We start from the raw sequence: 21,527 nt of genomic DNA on the forward strand, positions 1-21,527 counted from the left end.
TGTGACAAAGAACTCGTTAATAGTTAACCAGCAGAAGGAGCCGGTGTGGCAATCCCAGACTGTCAGACGAGGTGGGGCAGGTGTGTGGTGGGCCGCACATTGAGTGGCTGGGGCCCTTCAAATCCCCCTCCTTCTCCTCCCTTATGAGGCCAGGAGCCCGGGTAAATAAGCCGTTAGTGTTTCAGACTTCACAGGCTGGGGCAGGCCCCAGGAGTGGTTTCGCTTCACAGAGGGAAATGGCAATTGCTCCGTTTGGGCACCCCCCACACTCTGGGCCAAATCCAGGACAATGTTTCTGCAGACCCCCAGGGTAGGCTTGTCAGCCTCACTCCTCAGGGATACTGAGCACTCTCCAAAAGGGGTCTAGAACCCTCAGGATGGCAGGGCCCCAGGCACAGGCTTTGAACTTCAGAACCCAATTTGTTCAGAGACAAGAAGCCTAAAATAGAGCCAGAGGCTGGGTTAGGACCTGGCCAGGGTTAAAGGGCAGGTGGGGGCATCACTACAATGCCCCAGCCTCCCTTCTGTGTACTCTTCCCTCTCTAACTGCTTCCCATCATCTCGTTCTGGAGCCCTCAGCACCACCACCCTCCCACCAACACCCCCCACACACCCCTCCCACCAACCCTGGCTCATTAGAACTTGAGCTTAGGGAAATGGCTACTCAAGTTATCCTTGACTCCGGTGTCTCTTGCACCCACATCATCCTATCAGGAAATGCTGTTAGCTCCCCTTCCAAAGGCAAACAGAACCAATCACGTCCACCCTCTTGGCCTGAGCCTCTCTTCCTCAGACTTCTACAAATCCTCAAACTTTCCTCTTCTTCCTCCCAACTGGTCTTTAGAAGACCCTCTTCTGAACAGACCCTCTTCTGTTCAGAACCTTGCACTAGCTCCCCATTATGGTCAGGGTCAAAGCCAAAGCCCTTAGAGACATCTGCGAGGCCCTACGTGATCCAAACACCCCCATGATTCCTCTGTCTCTACTGATACTGCCCCTCACTCCTTTCACCCCAGGGGCATGGCCTCCTAACTGTGCCTCCAAACCACTAGGCTGCTTCCGTCCTAGGACTCTGCTGCCTTGCCTGGGTGCTTCCTCCCCATGGAACACTGTCCCCTGGGTGTCTACAAGGCTAACTGGCCTACCTCTTTCAAGTCTTTGTTCAAATGTTACTTTCTAAATGACTCTGACCACCCTATTTAAAATGACAAGCAATTTCCCTGCCCAATCCCTGTCCCCAGCCCCCAGCACTCCCAACCCCACCTATCCTACATTATTGGTGGGCTGGGTCTTTCTGGTTGTGGTGTGCAACACTTACCAGCTTTCCACCAACTATATAGCTCACCTATTAATCACGTTTATTTTCTGACTCCTTCCACCAGAATGACATGTTCAAGAAGGCAGAGATTTTTGTCCCTTTTGTTCACTACTGTTTTCCAAGTGCCTTGAAATAGTGCTTGGCACCTAGCAAGCACTCACTCTTTGTGTAACGAACAGGTTCACACCAAAGTGTAAATAAGGGATATAGTTTAAGGAGTCCCCATGCACTGTGGGTGTATTTGCGTTCTCAGAGGGGACAGTCTGGGCCTCTAGTCACCGGAATGGACGGCTTATAGTGGAAATTCCTGTGGCAGTCAACTGCAGAGAGGGGGGTCTTTCTGGAGGCACCTACCCCCAGATTACATAAATGTCACCATGTTGATGTAGGCAGCATCCTGTGTGCTTATCAGTCATTCCTGGCAATGTCTCTGACAGGGTGTGGGGGTGGCATTAGAATCTCCAGTCTCCATTATCCATCTGTCAGGCTCAACCCATCCAAATTGTCAGGGAGATCAGCCAAGATCTGATCCATGAGAGATCAAGGGATAGGGAGCAAGGAGAGGGAAGGAGAGAAGAAAGGAGAGGAGTTTAAGGTGGATAAGAGAGCCTGGTGCAGGCTGTGAATGCTGGATCACAGGTGTCGGTAGGAAGAGGCCCCAGGTGACTAAGGCCCAGGCACCACCTGAATATGGTGAGTCATGGCTGAGTCTTCGTCTGTGGGACAGGGTAGGCTCCAGGAACAGCCCTGGGGATTCGCCACGTGACTCAAGCTGGCGTGGCCCTTCACACCTGCACCATAGCTCAGTGGCCCAGACATTGGTCACTCTTCCGTGCGCCTCCCCCAAAACCAGAGAGAGACAGTTTATTATGTTACTGAGCACAGGCAAGAACCCAGCCTCAGACAGAGGCCAGCAGAACAGGGGCCTGGGATGCCTGTCAGGGGCTGACTCTATTTCGTGCCCTTCTCTCTCCCCTACCCTCACCTCCTCAGCCTGAATGTCTGCCCAAAGGACAACGGCACACATTAGCTTGGGCCTGAGGTCCAGGAGAAATCAGGCAGTCAACTTAAAATAACTACAGCTAACATTTTACCAAGTGCTCAGGAAGCACTGTTCTACACCCTTTGTATGTATTAACTCATTTAATACTCACTACACCTCTGTAGAGGATGGCACTTAATCATCCTTCCTATGCAGATGAAGAAAATGAGGCACACTTTCAGGAACTTGGTTCCAGCGGAGGACTGGTGTTAGCTGGGGGCTCCTGGGGAGGCAATGATGCTGTAGGAACATCCAGAACAGACACCATTAAGTGCCTTCCTGTTTGTTTTCCACGTTGACAGGCTCTCTTGTGTGGGCAGAGATGAGGAAGGGGCTGGCATCAAATTTCCCATCTCAGAGGCTCAGGCACATACTGGTAGGGTTTCCCCACCACGCTGACAGGGAGCTGTTCTGACTGAGGACGTGAGTACCCTATAAGGAATGGAAAGAGAGAGAACGTAGCCGGAAACACATCACAGTGACCTAAACACAGTGTATGTGACAGGATGACACAACTTCTGCCTCGCCACAGGAAGGGGGAATCCCCTCCCCTGAGGTCAGGCTCCTGGGTCACCTCAGCTCCTTCTATCTCCCAGGGTACACCCCCAAATGCTCCACCCTTCCCTCCTGAGGGTACAGCTCAGTGTAGCCTGCAGCTTGCTAGAGTAGAAAGCTGGCCTATGCCTGGCCCATTGTTGGCTGGCTTCCCAGAGAAGAGGGAAGAATATGTTGGTATTTCTACCACCTGTACTGTGGGTTCCTGACCTTCCTCTAGCAGACAAGCCAGCTCATGACCAAGCATTCTCCACCCCAACCGCCTCTACCTCTGCTGTCCAGTCACTGTCCTCAGGGTATTAGGTTTTCGAGATCTACACCCAACCTCTGTGACCTTTGGCCACAGAGATGCCATGTGGAGCTCCCCATGTGGCCATGGCCCAGCCGGAGAGGAGAGAGACAGATGCCTGAAGGGGGCAACGTGCAGCCACGCGGCAGGTCAGCAGCATTTGGGGAAGACACGGAGGGGGACTGTGGGCATTTGCCTCAGGAGATCTGCTCCCCGAGCTAGCAGAGGGCTGCCAAACAGGACTTCAAACTTCTAAATACAATCCCAGAAAGGGCCAGTAGGCCGACAAACTGAACATCCAAATGTTCAAACTGGCGTTTGTTGCCGGAGTATGGGGAAGTGAGCACTTCGAGGTTTGAGGGGGGAGGGGGGCATCGGTGTATCTGGCTTCACATCTGGAATTAGCCCCAACTTTTTGGGGCTTTTAATCAGTGCTTTTAATCAGCACCTCCTTGCAGTGCTTGTGGCTGCATAGGGTCCACGTATGGACTGGAACATTGCGGAAATCCTGGTCCTAGCTCCAGCTCTGCTACTCAACTAAAGTGTAGACTAGGGCAAGCCCCTCGCTGGGTCTCATTTTCATCATTTGAGAATACAGGTGTTGGATTTTACTGGTTCTCAATCCAGGCTGTCCCTCAGAACTACTTGCAAGACTTACAAAATCACAGACTTAAGCCAGGCCCCACCCCCAAATTTAATTGGCTTGCAGAGTGGCTGGGCCATTCAATGTTTCTGAATCTCCCCTAAAGCCTTCTCCAGCTCCAGAATGTTCTGCTCTCAGGGTGGGCAGCAGTTAAAGCCCGGACCTCAAGGTGAGCGAGGTGAAGGTGAAGGTCTTGACTCTGCACCCCCAGCTGTGTGCTTTTGCACAACCAAAACGGCTTGCCTACAATGGGAATATTAGCCATCTGCCTCGTGGATCCTTATAAAGTTTAAAGGAAACAATGCAAACTTGTGGCCTGGCTAGGTGCGTCCTCTATAAAAGATGTCTGTGCTCACGTGCACATCACATGCAGGCGTCAAGGCCTATGATAAGCAGAATCTGCAGTTGTTCTTATCAAAATGCAAATATCAATCCCATCCAGATATTTCATAGCTCACTTACCGGGCAGCAGGCCATCCACGGAAGCCCCAGGGCCCAACCCGAAAATCTGTGCTTTGTGCATTCCACTCTGTTCCTTAGGGGCTGCAGAGTCCTCAGAAGCCATGACTTGGACCAGAAGGGATGAGGGGACACTCCGGGGGCCAACGAGCTAAGCTCCCGAGAGCAGGGCGATACTCCCAGCATTCCTGCACAGGGAAGGACAGAGGGTAGAGGGCAGGGAGTGTTTACAAACAGAGGATAGAGGGCAGAGGAACAAGTGTAAGATAACAGACTTACTGTTTTACGGCCATCAAGATTTAGCAAAACCAGAGTCCAACACCTGATAAAGATAGGAGTCAAAGCTGGTCCGGGCAGATGTTTTGTTCTTAACTCAGGGCAGCTGCCTAGCAAATCTGAGGGCGATAGATAAAAGGCACTTTCTTTTCCTGGGGCCTTTGTTTTACACAGATCAAAGCCTGGGCAATATCCCAGCAGAGAAGGGTGATGAGTCTTTATCCAATCTCATTCCTTCCCCTGAAAATGTGAGTCAAAACTGACTCCCTTCTGATCTAAAATACTGATAAGAGATTTAATACTGATAAAGAGGGAAAAGTTGATGGGATACTGTTAAGTGGGGCGGGGGGGGGGTGGAGACTTAGAAAATAAACGTACATAAAATCTACTTAACTCGAAAGAAAACTAATATTCAGAGAGAAGACAGGGAGAAAATAGCCATGTTAATATTTCCTGTCTCTTTCTTTCTTTAAAAAATTTTTTAATGTTTATTTTTGAGAGAGAGTCACAGAGTGCAAATGGAGAAGGAGCAGAGAGAGAGGGAGACGAAGAATCTGAAGTAGTCTCCAGGCTCCAAGGTGTCAACACAGAGCCTGACACGGGGCTCAAACTCACGAACCGTGAGATCATGACCTGAGCCAAAGTCGAACGCTTAACTGGGGCCACACAGGTGCCTTTCTTCCTTCCTTTCTTTCTTTCTTTCTTTCTTTCTTTCTTTCAGAGAGAATGAGTGTGAGCGAGGGAGGAACCAGCAGGGGAGGGGCAGAGAGAGAGGGAGAGAGAGAACCCCAAGCGGACTCCACACCTAGTGCAGAGCCAGACACAGGGTTCAGTCTCACAACTGTGAGATAACAACCTGAGCAGAAATCAAGATTGGGATGCTTAACCAACTGAGCCACCCAGGCTCCCCTTCCTGTCTGTTTCTATTTCTCTGCATGCCTTCATCTTCCATAATGAGCATATTTTATTAGAATAATCAGTAAACATAAAGTAAAAAGCATCAGGGTGAAGACAGTAATTTTTGTTCATCTACAAACTATTAATCCATCTCTCTTTGCTCCCTCCTCTGAACCACTATACCCAGGGACCACCCAGGAGTTCACTACAAATTTTCTAAATCATTGTAGATTTTGTAAGATATGGCTTCCCTTTCTTAAGAAAGATTGCTTCTTGGGGCTGTTAGAGTTCTTATGTCAAGAAAGCCCTTAGCATAGTTCCTCAATAAATGTATGTGCTAATAAACGTGTAAGGAAGAACAGACAAAAAGAGAGGGAGGGCAGAAAATGTAACAAGTAACTACCAGCACCTTATCTTCCTGCTTGTATGTCTCAGGGGAAATCAAAAGAAAGAAAGAGTCAGTTCTGGTTTATCTATATTTTGAGGGGAAAGAGGAAGTGAGGATAACTAAAATTCCCACCCTCACCCAACTTTGCCTTTCCCATGCAATTCTCCCAGAATAACATACCTAATTCTGAACTTCCCCACTGCTCACTCGGAAATTTGCATACCCAGCAGCTCCCAGTGCTCAAGTATAATCACACATTTGGATTCCTAACTGTGATGTTGCATCTCTTGATCTGATGTGTGTGCACTGTCCCCAACGATCCTTGTAGCTAGCACTGCCAGATAAAATACAGAGGTCCCAGTTAAATTTGTATCTTAGATAAACAAGGGACACCTTGTCAGTATAAGTAGAACCCCAAAGATTGCATGAGGCATACTTATACTAAAACAGGATCCATTATTTATCTGAAATTCTAATTTTACTGGGCTTCTCATATTTTTATTTGCTGAATCTGGCAAACTTACTTGTAGTAGATGGTTCACTCATGGCTTCCAGACTTTTCCTAACCTGCACACCTTCCTCTAGAAGTTCCTCCATCTGTCAGCAATCTTCTTAAGATATGGTGCTTAGAAGTGAACACGGGTGTCCTGGTGTCCAATGTCTGACATCATGGCGGCATGCTCTGGGCATGAGTCCCTTGATCAAAGACCTCTCCAGGTGAAAGACCAAGAACTAAACAAAGTATAGAGAACTAAACAACCTGCATCGTCTGGAGACTCTGTGTATGCTTCCCTGGACATGAGAGGTTGCATTTACTCCTTTGGTTAAGTATTACTCCAGAAAGAAATAGCTATGTATTTCCCTGAAAGAACAGAAGGGAACAAAATATTTTTCTGCTTTTGCTATGTATAAGGAACCATTCTAAACACCACGTCTACAGTATCTCACTTATGTATCCCAGAAGCCCTAGAAGGTGAAGCTCTTTTTTTTTTTTTTTTTAATTTTTTTTTTTCAACGTTTTTTATTTATTTTTGGGACAGAGAGAGACAGAGCACGAACGGGGGAGGGGCAGAGAGAGAGGGAGACACAGAATCGGAAACAGGCTCCAGGCTCTGAGCCATCAGCCCAGAGCCTGACGCGGGGCTCGAACTCACGGACCGCGAGATCGTGACCTGGCTGAAGTCGGACGCTTAACCGACTGCTCCACCCAGGCGCCCCGAAGGTGAAGCTCTTTAAAGGAGATATTATTTCCCTTTTTTATAGCCTCAGCATTATTAGGTAGCTTGAAAAGTTTACGAGGTGTTAGAGACTGAATATGTCTGCACCCCCCCCCCCCCGCCAGATTCATATGTTGAAACCTTAACCTCAGTGTGATGGTATTGGGAGATGGGGCCTTTGGAAGGTAATTAGGTTTAGATGAGGTCATGTGGGTACAGTCCCCATAATGGGATTAGAGACCTTATAAGTAGAGGAGCCGACACCAGAGCTCTGCCTCCACTGTGTGGGAACACAGTAAGGGGACACCTGTCTGAAGCCAGGAAGCTGGCTCTCATCAGGAACCCGATTACTAGCACCATCATCTTGGCCTTCTAGCCTCCTAGAACTGTGAGAAATAAATGTCTATTGCTTAAGCCACCCAATCTATGGTATATTATTTGGGTAGCCCAAGGTGATGAAGACACAGAACTAGCATTTTAGTCAGGTTATGCTGCAGTAATAAACTAACCACAAAACCTCACCAGCATAACACAACAAACATTTATTTGTTGTTCGTACAAAGTAAAATGGGAGACAATGGTGAGGGGAGAGGTCCTCTGTTCTATAGCCATTCAGGGACTTCTGCCATCTTGTAGCTACACCAACAAGGACACATGTCCTTAATGATCATGACAGCAAGGATAGAGGAGTGTGGAGAAGTTCTCCCATATTCCATGCTTCAGCTCTAAAGTGACACCGTCATTTGGCTTACAACTTATTGGCCAGAACTGCTCAGAGGGCGCCTAAGTGATCTTCCTCTGTGCCCAGAAAAGGAAAATGCAATACAGCGTGGTGAACAAATAGCACTGTCTACCACAACTAGTATATGGTGAAACCAGAATCCATCAGTGTATCTTTGAGTTTCCAAAAATCCAAATTCTTTCCATTGCATATCTGGTCCTCCCAAGATTAAGGGAATCTGTTTTTGACAAAAAGGAAAAGTCACATGGAATAGTTTGTGGAATACAACCATCTCAAGGAAAGTGATAGGAAAAAATGGCCTGGTGAATATTTTAGATTTGCAAAACCTAAAGCATCACCAGTGGTATCCCCTTGGAAAACCTTAGAAACATAGCCTGTGAGATCTCTACAAGATGTAGATAGAGGATAAATATCTATGAGACAGGCAGGTTGCTCTAGTTTCTGAGAGAAAAATCACAGGGGTTGGGGGCGAATCTTCAAGGAAAAGATTCTGGTATGTTGTAGGGTGACTAACCACTACAGTTTTCCAGGATTCTCCTTGTTTTAGCCCCAGAAATTCTATGTCTCAGAGAACACTCTTTTGCCTCAGACAAATGCTTGCTCACCTGGTTGTACATCGATACTTCTTCTCCCAGACAAGTTTTGAACATGTCACATCAGGTGGCTCAGTAAACTCCGCATGAAGATGTGCGATGGTTCGAGAAAGTGAAGTTGGCTCTGAGTCCTAGAAAAACCTGAATGGAACAGCACATGAGAATAAGACTCTCCCCCAGGGAAGAGCTCACGAAGCTCCTGTATGACTATTAGACATCTTATCAAAGCAGTTGTCTTCGAGGACCTAGGGAAAGAAAACAGCATTCCAGTACACCTTTTGTTTTGGCAACTCTACTCCTGCTGCTGGAGCCTCCTGCTACAGGAGGCTCTTTTCTCAGCCAAATCACACCAAGGACCCATATTGAGCTTATAGACACATTAACATCTCTATCTTGTCTCAAATCAAATACTGTTAAAACCATGGCCTACACGTTGAACTTTTGCCCTTCTTCAGAGGTACATGCACATACACGTACACACATAGACACACACACATGCCTTTGCACTTTTTCCAGTGTACATTTCATCTTATTAGCACTCGCCTAGCGCTCCATTTGCTGAGCTGGATTTGGTATGCACTTTGACCTGGACGTTTTCCATCATCTCCAGATTAAAATACCAAGTCCACAGCCAGACTCTCAGGTGCTGCTGAAAAAGCTGCATATTTGACCTTATCTCAAATAAATGCTCTGATCCAGCCATTCCATTCCCTTGACCATATTTAGGCTCAATTCATTCAGCTCTGCCTGTCTGCCTGGCCATCTCCATCTCTTGTGTACTTGGATAAATTCTAAATCCAAGAGTTGGATCAGGTTCCTGGATCAGTGATGACTTCTCAGCTATGCTTTGTAAATCCTTCCCAAGTCCCAGCAGCACACCTTACTTATACAATTCAAGCAACAATCAGCACTGTTCTGTTTGTAAATCCCTTCTACACCAAATTTACATATTAACACCTATTCAAATTTTAGTTATTTTGTGATTTGTCCCCAAATCTTGATTGTAAACTCTTTGAGGACAGGAATGACCCTTGGCCATTCTTTTTATCCCCTAATGAGTGCGTAGCCCAGTGTTTGTACATAGTAGGTGCTCAAAAACAGATATTGATTTATTAGTATGGATCCATAGGGCAAGGGAAAACCTAACAAAAAGTGTTGAAAAATATGCTGTCACGAATATTGCCACATAATTCCCTTTCAGGACAACATAGAGAGAAAATCATCCTGAAAAGTAAATATTTTTTCTCTTAAGAACTAGAACCCAAGAAAATTCATGATGAGCCAATCTGCTGACCAACAGGTTCCCAAAGTTAGGCTTTCTATTCCATCTACCATGGTTGGTACTTGGGGAGAGAAAGGCCAGGAATCAAAATGGCAGTATTTTTGGTTTGGGGAACTGAAATACTTCTGTGCTCAGGCTATGGACCCAGGCCACTCAAGGCATATAAGACCCAGCTTTTAGAATAGTCAGAGGCAATGAAAGGAATAAATGTGGGTCCAAGGGAGGAAAGGACACAAGCGGAGAGAGGTTCTTAGGACACAAGAACTCCTCAACATGTTTTAAGGATTCTTTGTTACTCTCAGAGAATCAGGGAACATATGTAGCCTAAGGTCTATCAGCCCCTACCTGTCCTTGTGCTGCCAAAGATAATGTATTCCATTGGTACTTGTAGGCCCATTCCAACCCTGGGCCAATGAGCACCAAGCCTAAGACACTAAAAAACCCCTTCCCACAACCCAACAGGGTCTCAGAATAGTTGTCTCTCGAAGTTCATTAACTAGGGCCAACAGTGTCCTGTTATTCTTCCAGCTGTCCTGACGGCCTGGACTTGGATGTGAACCCTCCCAGCAAATCAGACTGTGTACATAACACCCCTCCACCCCCAGCTTCTATCGGCTCCTCATCCTCAGAGCCTGGGCTTTTCTTCCGGCTCTCCTCATCACATGTCAGCAGACTCTTCTGACTTTTGACCCAGAAACACAAAAACATCCAGAACCATTCATTCACAAAACAAATATTTACTGAGCATCCACCAAGCAAGGCACCCAGTGACCAGTAGTAAATAAGTCAGACAGAATCACTGTCTGGAGGGAGACTGCTGTCTCATGGGACACAGATGCTAAACACATAATTACCAAATAATTTATTAATTATGTAACAACAGTGATCTCAACTTCTTTAGCCATCCAAATCACCCTTTCTTCTACTATCAAAAAAACCATAATGCTGACAGTTCTAGGGAAATGCTAGCAGATAATACAAGTTCATTCTAGTTGCCGTTTATCCTCAAATACTCACAGCTTTATTTTAACCATCTCTCTGGCCTATTTTGACCTCAAACCCAAAGACACAATCCTTCCTCCATTCCCCAAAGAAGAAAACACATAGCTGCTGAGTTTAAGAAATTGTACTGAAAATTTGGAAGTGACACAGGGAAACTACAACCTAAAAATAAATACTAGTTTTCATCAGCCCCAGAATTCACCCAACATCATGGCATGTTCCTACTGCTTTAAGCCTTGACCAGGTTACTGGAGCCAAGGGCCTCCCTCCGTGTAACCAGTCAGGGTCCTCCCTTTTCACGAACTCACTTCTCCCATCCCACCCCATGAAGACAGACTTTTACGGGTAACAACCCAAGGTGGCCTACATGCCTTCGTATTAATCTACTCACTGCTACTTGCCATACATCAGCATTCATTCATTCATTCATTCATTCATTCTGTTCATATTTATTGAACACTTATTTTGTACCAGGCATTGTGCTAGATGAGGACAAACAAGATAGCAGCAAAAAAAAAGACAGACGAGGTAAACAATAAACAAGTAAACCAAAGACTAAATCTGACAATTACAAATTTCACCATTTTTGTGAAATATTATTTTAATGGGATGATATAGTAGATATGGATCTCAGGATATTGGGAGTGCCACTTTAGAAAGGATGGATAAGAGGAGTCTCTCCAAGGAGGCGACCTTTGGGATGAGATTTAGGGCTGGACTTCCAAAGGGAGGTTAAATGTGTATTTAAGGTGCCAGCAAAGTAGAGGTACCAACATTTTTTTTACAAATTTTTATATTTAAAGTTTTTTTAAAGATATGGAAGTAAACATCTTGGGCAAAATTAGAAGGCTGTATGTAAATCCCCAATATATATTTTAAAATTTAATGCTATTATTTTTATTTACATGGGCAGGGTGGAAAGCTCAATCTTTTCAGGGCTTAGGACCTCTCAAGTCTTGTTTAAACCATAGGAGATACTAGAATCACCCACAGGAATTAAGGTGGATCCACCTTGGGGACCTCCCAGGCAATGATGGCTTTTAAAAACTCCCAGGATGATTCTAAAGTGGAGCCAGGGCTGAAAACCACTGACCTAGGGAAATACTGTAGATGGAGAAGAGGAATCATGGTAGGACACTGGAAAACCCCCAGAATTAAGAGAGTAATTCATAACCTTGGCTGCACATTGGAATCACCTTTAGACCTTTAAACATTACTGATCTTTGGGTCCTACTTGGCAAGATTTTTTATTTAATTGATCTAGCCTGGTCTTCAGAAATGTTAAAAGCTCCCCAGTGATTCTAATGCATGTTCAAGATTAAGAACCACTGACTGATAGAAAAGAAAGATGTAATGAAGGAAATCTGGGAAGAAGAAACTAAGGTGGAACAATGAAGAAAAGGAGAGTGCAGTGTCCCTGAAGCAAAGAGAAAAGGTGTTTCTAAAAGGAAGAAATAGTTACTATCTGTTGAATGATAAAACCCAGTTCATTCAATAAATATCCAATTGGATTTTGGTGGGGTGGTGGTAATGGAAGCCAGATGGACATGGGCAAAAGAGTGAATGGTTGATGAAGAAATAGATATAGTGATTGTAGACAACTGTTAATAAACAATTTTAGTTATAAAGAGGAACAAAGAATTCAGGCAGCATCTGTAGCCAGAATTGAGAACCACTTCTCAGATGATTTCCTACCATTCCATAGATTGAGACCCAGGGCTCTGCGTCTATAGACCTTTCTGCAATGATGGAAATGTTCTATACCTGTGCTGTCCAACATGGTAGCCACTAGCTACTTGTGGCTGTTGAATGCTTGAAATGCAACTCAGGTGACTGATGAACTGATTTTTTTTTTTTTTTAAGTAGGCTTCATGCCCAGTGTAGGGCCCAACATGGGCATGAACTCACAACCCTGAGATCAAGACCAAAGCTGAGATCAAGATTTGGACACTTAACCAACTGAGCCACTCAGGTACACCAGAATTTTTAATTTTATTAAATCAGCTGTCCAATAATATAACTTAATCATGGGGGCACTATCCCATCCTATTCACAAATGCTGGGGGTTTTAAAGGGCTTGTACATCAGGGGCCATCTTAAAATTCTGTCTACCACATTAGAAATGAGTCCTTTGCTAAGTCATACGGTAGTTCTAGTTTTAGTTTTTTGAAAAACCTCCATATTGTTTTCCAGAGTGTCTGTACCAGTTTGCAATCCCACCAATAGTGCAAAAGTGTTCCCCTTTCTCCGCATCATTGCCAACATCTGTTGTTTCCTGAATTGCTAATTTTAGCCACTCTGACAGACCTGTCCATTGACTGACAAATGGATAAAGAAGATGTGATTCTACCAGTACTAGTCGGCGATGAAAAAGAAGGAAATCTTACCATTTGCAACAACGTGGATGGAACTGGAGGGTATTACGCTAAGCAAAACAAGTCAGTCAGAGAAAGACAGATATCATATGATTTCATTCACATGTGGAATTTGAGAAACTCAACAGATGAACATAAGGGAAGAGAAGGAAAAATAAGATAAAAACAATGAGGGAGGCAAACCACAAGAGACTCTTAAATACAGAGAATAACTGAGGGTTGCTGGAGGGGTGGTGGGGGGGGGGATGGGTTAAATGGTTGATGGGCATTAAGGAGGGAATTTTCGGGATGAGCACTGGGTGTCATATGTAAGAGATGAATCACTGGGTTCTACTCCTGAAGCCAAGACTACATTGTGTATTAACTAACTTGAATTTTAATTTAAAAATAATAAAGAAATAAAGAAATGAGTCCTTTATTCCAAGAGAGCTCCTGGTCTAGAGTCTGGATGTGAAGGAAGAAAATCAGATTTGGTGATACATACTCTTAGAACAACTACTCCATAAACTGATTTAGGAATAAGACCTATTGCTCTGCTTCACCCCTAGCCCAAGGCAAGCAATATCTCCACAGTCCCCATATCCCATCCTTTCTCTCTTGTCTCTGTTCTCTCATGGGGTATTTCCCCATTTCCAAGATCTCAGCCACTCTCAACTCACTGGAACCTCTCAAATCTTCAACTCCCAACCCAATCTCTCTCCAGAGCTCCAGATTCATGATTCATATACAACCACTTAATGACCATCTTTGCTTGCATGTCTCACAAACAGCCCAAACTCATTATAACCAAAATGGAACTCATTCTCTTCCTCCTCAAACGTGTTCTTCTTTCTTTTCTCTCCAAACCTGGGAGACACCTCTAACTCCTTTTCTCTTCTACAGCACTAAGTCTTCCAGCTTTACCTACAATTCATCACTCAAATCTGTCTCCCTCTATCTGCATTACCTTTATCTCAGCCTAGTCCATGACTACCTGAATTACTCTAAAAATATCCCACTCGCTGCCTCTCATCTTGCTCCACTCTTGTATTCTTCACTCTAATAGTGATCTACTTAAAATGCCAAACTTGTTGAACTGTGCTGTCTGAAATCCATCAATTTCTCTGACCGCCAGCAGGATAACCAATTCAATATAAGATAAATTGATAGCTATGATTAAATAACTCAGTGGACTTCGCATTGTGCTAGCCCTGAGAACAGTGTACTGAACAAGACAGAGATAGTTGCCACCTTCATCGAGCTGACAGTCTTGCAATAGAAACAGACAACGGTCATGAGAAGGAAAGTGAAATATCTGTGGGAACCATGCAGCACAGGGTGCTTCCCTCATCCGAGCAGCAGGGAAGGCTTCTCTGAGACAGTGAGAGGACAGTGACACTTGAAGGATGAGTAAATGTTCACCAGATCATGGGAAATGAGGAGAGTGTTCCAGGTGGAGAGAACAACATGAGGAAGGATCTGAAGTTATGAAGGAACAGACCAGTGGGGCTGGCACCTAGAAAGTAAGGGTTGAGGGATATACAATGAAACTAGAAAAAAAGGCAAGGACAAAGTCATGAGTGAACTTATACACCATGCTAAGAATCCAGGGCATTATGCAAAGGGCAAGAAGGGGAGCCATCGAAGGGTTCTAAAAAGAAGAATGACTTGATAAGTTTGCTTTTTTTTTTTTTTTTTTTTTTAAAGATTATACTGGATTGGATTGGATTGGATTGGATTGGATTGGATTGGATTGGACTGGCTTAGACTGGATTGGATAGGTCAAGACCCAATGCAGAGAGACCAGTTATAAGATCACAGCAATAGTGCAGGTAAGATGATGAGGGTTTAGACTAGGAGGGTGGCAAGGGGGATAGAAAACAAAGTCAAGAGGTATTTAAGAGGCAGAATGATAACTCTTTTTTTTAAGGGGGGCAAGTGAGCAAGGGGCAGAGAGAGAGAGGGAGGGAGGGTGTGGAGAGAAAGAGAGAGACAGAAAGATAGAGAAGTGGGGCTCACCTAGGGCTTAAGGCTCGTGTTTTTACCCAAAGTGGGGCTGGAGCTCACCCGAAATCAGGCTTGTGCTTACCCAAAGTGGGACTTGTGCTCACCTGATGTGAAACTCGAACTCACCAAGTGAACTCATGAGATCATGACCTGAGCTGAAGTCAGATGCTTAATGACTGAGCCACCCAGGTGCCCCAGAATAACAAGTCTTGATGATCATGTATGAGAGGTGACAGAGAGAGAGGAGAAAAGGATGACTCCCAGGCTTACAACCTGGGCTACCAGATAGATTGTGAAGCCTTGACCAGGAAAGATGGTGGTGCAAGTTTTGGAGGTGGAAATATCAACTTTGGCTTCAGATATGAAAAGTTCGATACCTGCAAGATATCCAAGTCAAGATGTAGACTAGGCAGGAAGATATAGAGGTCTAGGGCTCAGATGTATACGTCATCTTTACAGAGCAATAATGGAAGCCTTGCAAGGAAACTAAATCACCTGAAGAGAATGTGTAGAGTTTAGAAAGAGGTTCCAAGACTGAGTCCTGAGAAGTGCAAAAGTGAGAAAAAGAGGTCGTATAGAGGTTGTATAAAAGGCAAAAGTGAGAAAAAGAGGTCGTATAGAGGTTGTATAAAAGGCAAAAGTGAGAAAAAGAACTAAAGAGTGTCCAGAATAGAATAGGAGGAAAATTAGAAGAATATGACATGGAAGCCAAGAAGAATGTATTTCTAGAAGACGGGAGTGGTCATTAGTTACTAGACATCACATATGTAGGTGACCATATGCATAATTGTTCATTATGGTTTCTGTGCCTACTACTTCCTCCTCATTTCCCAAAACCCATCCTTTATGTTCTGACACCAATTTTGCTTAACTTCTCTTGGACCCCGAAATGTATTTTCATACATCCTACCCTTTCTATATGCAGCCCTCTTTCATTCCAGTCCTCCCCCAACCCTGAGCCCCCACTCCCAGAATCACTGATGAACATCATCCATCCTTTAATACCTTCAGCTGCTCAGGCATCATCCACTCTTGGGCCTTCTTTGACAACTTCCTCCCCAAACTGAATCAATATAGTACCCATTCTACTCTATTTGTTTCCCTGGTGTATATTTCTATTATTGTGCTTATCCTAGGATATTGTAATAATTTATTTAATGTCTGAGTCCTCTACTTGACTATGAGCTTCATGAGGGCAAAAGCAATGTTGTATTCTGGGGCACCTGGGTGGCCCAGTTGGTTAAGTGTCTTGACTCTTAATATCAGCTCGGTCATGATCATGAGATCGAGCCCCAGCATCAGGCTCCACACTCTCTCCCTCTTTCTCTACCCCTCCCCTTTGCTCTCTCTCTAAAATATATATATTTTTAAATTTTTTTTCAACGTTTATTTTATTTTTGGGACAGAGAGAGACAGAGCATGAACGGGGGAGGCGCAGAGAGAGAGGGAGACACAGAATCGGAAACAGGCTCCAGGCTCCGAGCCATCAGCCCAGAGCCTGACGCGGGGCTCGAACTCACGGACCGCGAGATCGTGACCTGGCTGAAGTTGGACGCTTAACCGACTGCGCCACCCAGGTGCCCCTCAAATATATCTTTTTAAACAATGTTGTATTTTGCTTTCTATAACTATACTTAACACAGCAACGGATACATGGCTGGCTTCAGCAAATGTTTTTGGTTTTTTTTTTCCCCAAATGTTAATTTATTTTTTTGGGGGGGTGGGGCAGAGAGAGAGAGAGGGAGACACAGAATCCAAAGCAGGCTCCAGGCTCTGAGCTGTCAGCCCACAGACCCACGTGGAGCTTGAACTCATGAACCACAAGATCATGACCTGAGCCTAAGTCAGATGCTTAACGGAATGAGCCATCCAGGTGCCCCAAACCAAATAGTCAGACACTTAACCAACTGAGCCACCCAGGCGCCCCTTCAACAAGTGTTTTTGGATCTTATTGCTGACTATATGTCACCTAGAGAATGTGAATGACCTGGGCTGGGATAAAGGACTACAAGAATTGCTGACACAAGCAGGGGGCAAAGACAACAGAGTAATGACTGAATCAATGACATGCATTGATTGCTTCATTTGTGCCAGACTGCTAAGCCTTTTCCAGTTCTCTAGCTCATCCAGTCTTTACCACATCTCATTTCATAGGTGTTATCATCAACCCCACTTTACAGATGAGGAAATGGAGACTAGAGAAGTTAGGTCACTTGTCCAAGGTCAGACCCTGGTAAGAGAAGACAGGTCTTGAATGAACCCAAGTCTGTTTGACTCCAGAACCCTATTCTGTTAAGTCTAGCTGGGATTTGAGCTTGAGAAAAATTCCCTGTGCTGATTCAACCTTACAAAGTAGAGCAGTGCGATTCAGACATGGTATGTGGGCAGTAGGGTGTTGCTCCCAGCACATCCTGCGTGGCCCAGCAGATAGTGACTCTGCTTGGCCAGAGGCCATGAGGGACTAAAGCAAAACGTCTACCAAGGGTCTGCTCATCAGTGTTGATTTGCCAAGACCCTGAGGCCCCAGGAGCAGGCTGGAGGAGTGCCCCAGAATAAGCCAATCCCTGCAATGTCAGACACTATGTTGGGAGTGGAAGTGAAAGGTGAGGAAGACAGAGTGGAAGGAACTAAGCCAAGTTGCCAGGTCTTGGGCAATTTTGACCCCAAGGCTCTGAGCCAAGGACAAGCTACTGTGCCTAAAATGACATCCCAAGAGAGTCTGATCATTTTGTAATCTCTGTCTCAATACTGACTTTCAGGTCAATCTAACTAGTATTGATTAAGCCCCTATTATACATTAGCACCATGAAAGGTACAAAGATCTGGTCTTCCACAGAGACAGGGCTAGCCCACAGGGAACAATGAGAGAGCTGTAGAGAACAGTACACAATTCAGTGCCAACCCATGCAGAATGAGCCACAAAGGCAGCTGAAATTCACAGAAAAGAGAGATCAGGGTGTGCTGGTGGCTTCTCCGAGTACATGAACTGAAGGAAGGAAGACAGAGGAGAAAGACAACCGCATTTCAGGTAGGAAGATTCTGAGCAAAAGTGAGGCAACCACAATGAGAATGGACTCGGGCTATGAGAAACCCATCTGTGGAGCAAAGGGTTCTTGTTGGAGAATGGAATATAATGTTAGATGAGTAGGGAAGGGCAGATCATAGAAGTATCAGATTCCAGGAATACTGATCAAGTAAAGCCAATATGCAGAATCCAGGTTCATGTAGGCAATGAGAAATGATCTGGGATTTAAACAGGCATTAAGAATAAAAATCTAATTTTAGGAAGATTTATTTGGTGGTAGTGTTAGAAATGGATTACAGAGGAGAAGATGAAAGGCAAAGAAGAAGAAGGAGAAGAAGGAGAAGGAGAAGAAGAAGAAGGACAAGGAGAAAAGAAAACTGTCAAAACCCAAAAACAGTGGGGTGCCTACTGGTTGGTTCAGTAGGTAGAGTTTGCAACTCTTGATCAAGGGGTTGTGAGTTCAAGCCCCATGATGGGCATAGAGCCTACCAAAAAAAAAAAGAAAAAAAAAAAAAGAAAAATAAAAAATACCCTAAATGCTTCTTTGAGCATCCACTAAACATCTGACTGCATGCAAACTTAATAAACACAGTCCCTCCCTTGCCAGTCCAACGGAGAAGACATTAACTAATCCCATAGTTACCTATTAAGAACCTACTATATGTCAACAATCATACAAGGTTCTGGGACACAATGAAAAGCAAAACAAAGTCCCAGCCCTCACTGAAGCTTAACATGGAAGACAACACAAAAGCAAACCAACAGTTCATCAATATAAAGTCAGGTACTAAATGCTATGAAGAAAATAAAGCAGGACACTAAGTAGGGAATGGTGGGATAGAGCCGTCAGGAAAGAAGCCTCTCTAAGAAAATGCCACAGTATCTCAGGCCCAGAGAATGGGTAAAATGGAGATGCACTGCTAGCCACAAGGATACTGAGAAGGTGACTTCATTTGCAAGAGTACAGAGAATATCGGGAGCCTTGTTTAAAGTGTGTTAAGTTTTTGATAAAAGCAGGAGATTCACACAGAAATGTCTAGCCTCTAGAACTCTAACCTATAAAACCAGAGGAAGATAAAAGTTAGAGTGTAGATTTAAAAATCATCAGTTAAGGGGCACCTGGGTTGCTCCATTGGTTAAGTGTTTGACTTGGACTCAGGTCATGATCTCAAGGTTTGTGAGTTCGAACCCTGCATTGGGGCCAGTGCAGAGGCTGCTTGGGATTCTCTGTCTCTCCCTGTCTCCCTCTGCACCTCCCCCACTCGCTCTCTCAGCATAAATAAATAAACTAAACTAAAATCATGTATAAATTTAAAAATCATATATAAATAAAAATAAAATAAAATAATAAATAATAATAAATAAAATAAAAATCATCCATTGATATTTGAGAGATGAGAAACCTCTCCAACTAGCATACATGAGATGAAAATAACTCTAAGGACTGAGTGTAAGATTTACAAATGATTTTATCCTATCTTCTAGGATGGATGATCCTCTCCCTCCTGCCTCCTGGAATACCAGGGGTGAGCAGTGACTTTAGGCAGCAAGGAGCTGGTAACAAAATAATAATACTAATCATTGAAATTCATATACAACCAATCATCCAAAAGGCCTCGGTCTCCTGTTCCTTCAATCCCCGAAGCACAATTGTTGGGACAGCTCTATCCCACCTCTGCACTTATCCCTAAGACTACCTGTTGTACCTTTGTGACTGTTTCCTCTGCAGATGGTTCTGGGTATTTTAATGTTTGGGAGAAAGGGATTTGGAAAGCAAAATAAACAAAATTTTTAAAAAATTTTTTGTAACATTTATTTATTTTTGAGAGAGATGCAGTGCAAGAGGGGGAGGGACACACAGAGAGAGACACACACAGAATCCAAAGCAGGCTCCAGGCTCTGAGCTGTCAGCGCAGAGCTCGACACGGGGCTTGAACCTATGAACCATGAGATCATGACCTGAGCCGAAGTCGGATGCTTAACTGACTACTGAGTCACCCAGGCACCCCTGTAAACACAAATTTTTTAGTTTTATTTATTTGAGAGAGGGAGAGACAGAGAGAGAGAGAGAGAGAGAGAGAGAGAGAGAGAGAGAGAATGAGTGGGGGAGGGGGAGAGACTAGGAAAGACAGAATCTCAAGCAGGCTCCATGCCATCAGCACAGAGTGCTACGTGGGGCTCGCGAACATGAGATCATGACCAGAGCTGAGATCAGGAGTCAGACGCTTAACCAACTGAGCCACCCAGGCCCCCCGAAAACAAATACATTTTAAACTAGCCTTTCCTACTTTCCTAGAAATGGCAGAATTAAATGTTAGGATAGACTCCAGGGTAGGGTGACCAACTATCCCAGTTTACCCAGAGCTGTCCCACTCTCAGCCCTGTTAATTCCTGCACTCAGGGAAACCCCTCAGCCCTAGGCACACTGAAATGGTTGATGACCCTGTAGCTGGTCCGGCCTTCAGAGCTATAACCTGTGTCTGACCTGTGTGATGCAACACAAGGCTTTACATCTCTAAAGTGACATCAGCACAAAGCACATGCTTAGTTTCTCAAGCCCTACCTAACCTGCTACCCTAGAAGTTGGGTTCTTTTGCCCCACTAGACAGAGGAGCTATCAGAAATTCCTAAACATGAGGTGGCCCTGGATTCCTCAGCCTTCGGTTCCCACCATCTCCCACTCAGCCCCAGCTACCACCTAAACCAGAAGCACCAAATGCACTGGCAACTCCAATCCATACCTCCTGCTGATGTGTCTGTCTCCGTCTGGCCAGCAAGCTGGTGGGGTCTGGGGGTCAAAGTCAGATTATCAAAGAGGGGAAGAGAGGAACTTATCTGAGATGCTGATGTATTCTGCCACAGCAAATCACAAGAAAGGGGAACTGTAGGTAAATTACAGTCTGCTGACCTTGGAAGACATGCGGTTTTTGTCTTCGATTTACAGAAATACCGGAAATGCTTACAATTGAGTCAATTTCAGAGTTTTGGGTCCAAAGCTGGGCTGACTCACTTTCAGAGAAGAAACCGGGTGAAAGCTCTGATATTAAGGTACACATCACACACTCTTCCAGAGGCCACAATGTTTGGAACACTCACAAATCTTGAGAAAGCTCATGTATCATTTCTGCCAGGTATTGGAGACTTCTCCAAAATTGTAAGGAAGATTCACAGAAAATGCCAAGATTGATATTAATCTCAAATTGGTCCCTTGTTGCGCAAATTTCCTGTCTGACAACATTAAAAGAACAATAAGCACCAGGACACCACCGTCTAGGAATAACCCCTGTTGGGCCCCACGTCACCTTGACTGCTTGGGTACAGACTAAAATGTAAAATTTTACAAAAGCTATTTAAGTAACCTTGCCCAATCTGCAAGCATATATAGATCTTATTACCTGAAATACTAATAGCCACGGCATAGGGTAGTTATTATTGTTG

General features: G+C 44.6%; 1 protein-coding gene across 5 annotated transcripts in view; it reads right to left on the bottom strand.

The window, feature by feature from the left end:
• Positions 1-21,527, bottom strand: part of LAMB3 (laminin subunit beta 3) — a 62,619-nt gene that overhangs the window by 39,588 nt on the left and 1,504 nt on the right. For 3 of the 5 annotated variants that reach the window (XM_040446325.1, XM_040446327.1, XM_040446328.1), the window contains exons 2-4: positions 8,432-8,560; positions 4,310-4,494; positions 2,473-2,792 (exon numbers count right to left, since the gene is read on the bottom strand). The gene's annotated coding sequence lies outside the window, so the exon portion shown is untranslated. Of the gene's footprint in view, positions 1-2,472; positions 2,793-4,309; positions 4,495-6,047; positions 6,202-8,431; positions 8,561-21,527 lie in introns of all 5 variants that reach the window. The other 2 variants (XM_040446326.1, XM_040446329.1) reach the window with 2 other exon arrangements.

This window comes from Herpailurus yagouaroundi, unplaced genomic scaffold (assembly GCF_014898765.1).
Source record: "Herpailurus yagouaroundi ecotype Mexico unplaced genomic scaffold, PumYag 195, whole genome shotgun sequence".
Lineage (NCBI taxonomy): Eukaryota > Metazoa > Chordata > Mammalia > Carnivora > Felidae > Herpailurus > Herpailurus yagouaroundi.